A 1,915-nucleotide genomic window follows, 5' to 3' on the forward strand; every position below is an offset into this window, starting at 1 on the left:
TGAAAAGGGAAATGGCAGGAAAGCACTGTATCTTTTTAGATGGTGACTATTTAAACCTATTAATGATTAACAAAAATGTGTTGGTTATCCATATGTTTTCAGACAGCATGAACCTAAAACAGCCCCAGCAGAACCTAAAGCAGGAAAAAGTATTATAAATTGGTGGCCAGTGGAAAGAATGCTGTTCCTATAATAGGAACTAACATAAAACCTTTGTGGACAAATTCAAAATTTTTTTTTTACAGTCATGCAGCTGGCTCTACCAAGATGTGTTGGCCCCTGAACTATGCAGGAGGTCAATTAGCCACCTCGGGAGGAAATCTGGTTGAGAATGGCTGGTCTATAGTAATTAGGCAATGATTTGTTGTCCTCACCATCATATTGCAGGCCTCCTATATTGCCTAATCTGGTCACCTGGATGTTCTCCCATATTTTCTCCCTCTAACTAATTGAATGTTTATATTTTTACCATTTTATTTTCAGCTTAACTGCTTATCTAGAGGTTATAGTGCAGAAAATTCCCATTAGTTCAGCATTTCCATAGTTAAAGTTACCTAGACCATGCACCTCCCCGGTTTTGCTCTGGCAGAGCAAATCTGCAAACCCCATGTAATGAATTGGAGCTACATGATTCACTTTTCAGCTGTTTGCACTAACAAGCAGATGAAGCCCTGAACAAGCCCTAAAAAAAGTCTCTGCTCATAATTCTCCAAGCCCTTGTCCCATCCTAGCAATCACATAGCCATAATCACTACAAAAATGCATCTGTATCTGACCTCTTAATGACTTACATTTGACCTGCTTCTAGCACTGTAGACTTGTATGAGAATGAAAACCCCATAAAATGTGAACAAAAGCCTGTTGATGCAGACCCTCATAGCAGCAGTAAAAAAGAGCACAGTATTGATGTGGAATACTAAGGTCTACGAAAATATTACATTACTAAAATGGAAGACCAATGTCCATGTAAAAAGATTGAATTTTGTAATTATATAAAAATGTCTGATGACCTGTTTTAAAATGGGTACACATTTTTTTATACACTTAGGCTCACTGGAAAAGAAAAGGAAAATAAAAAAACAATTTTACAATGTACGGTTAGCGAGCAGCAGGTGGCACGAGAGTGCAAGAAAAATGTCTAAAGAGAAAAAAAAGAGCTGAGGGAAATTAGCAAAATAAATAAAGACTTCTCTCATACATGAAAATCACACTGGAGTTCCTGAATGAGGGAGACAGAGTAGTCATGCATGCAACACAAACAATAAAGTTAAAAGAAAAAATCAGATCATTAAGGAATAGAAACTTTATAAGTTCTGTGATGCATGATAAAGTTTGTAGACGTAGATAAGTGGGATCCTAAAGATCACTTTCTCCAAATTTAGGTAAAAGTACATCTGATCAATAAAAACAAATTGCTGAGCATCAAAGAAACATGGGCACAGAGAAGCACAGGTGCTGACTTCACTATCTGAAAATATTAGTTGCTTGGTTGTCATATTGATCCTCTGGCTTCAGAACCATCACTAACCCCCTAACAGATATACAGACCTGGAAAGTCAGAACCTTGATTTGCATACTTGGTCTAGGTCATTGATAGGGGACATACTAAAGTTAATAAAGCTGCACAACAACCAATAAATGGCAAGGGATTAGTTAGCAAAGTTATCAAGGGTGACCACATTGCTTTTCCTGGGGGTAAAGTATATTAAGTGAGCATAGACCCCCTAGAACAGCAAGTGGGTTACTGCAAAGATCATGCTTCATGATCATAGAAGTAAACAAGTCTGAGAAAAGAAAACTAATTCAGCCACCAAATCTAAGTACTGGGCCACAATTTATAACTTTTTCACTTTTTGTATCAAATAAGTTTTGAAGCCTAAGCATTTTTGTTCAATTTCAATATTATTCCAGAAGG

This window comes from Pyxicephalus adspersus, chromosome 4, assembly GCF_032062135.1.
Source record: "Pyxicephalus adspersus chromosome 4, UCB_Pads_2.0, whole genome shotgun sequence".
Lineage (NCBI taxonomy): Eukaryota > Metazoa > Chordata > Amphibia > Anura > Pyxicephalidae > Pyxicephalus > Pyxicephalus adspersus.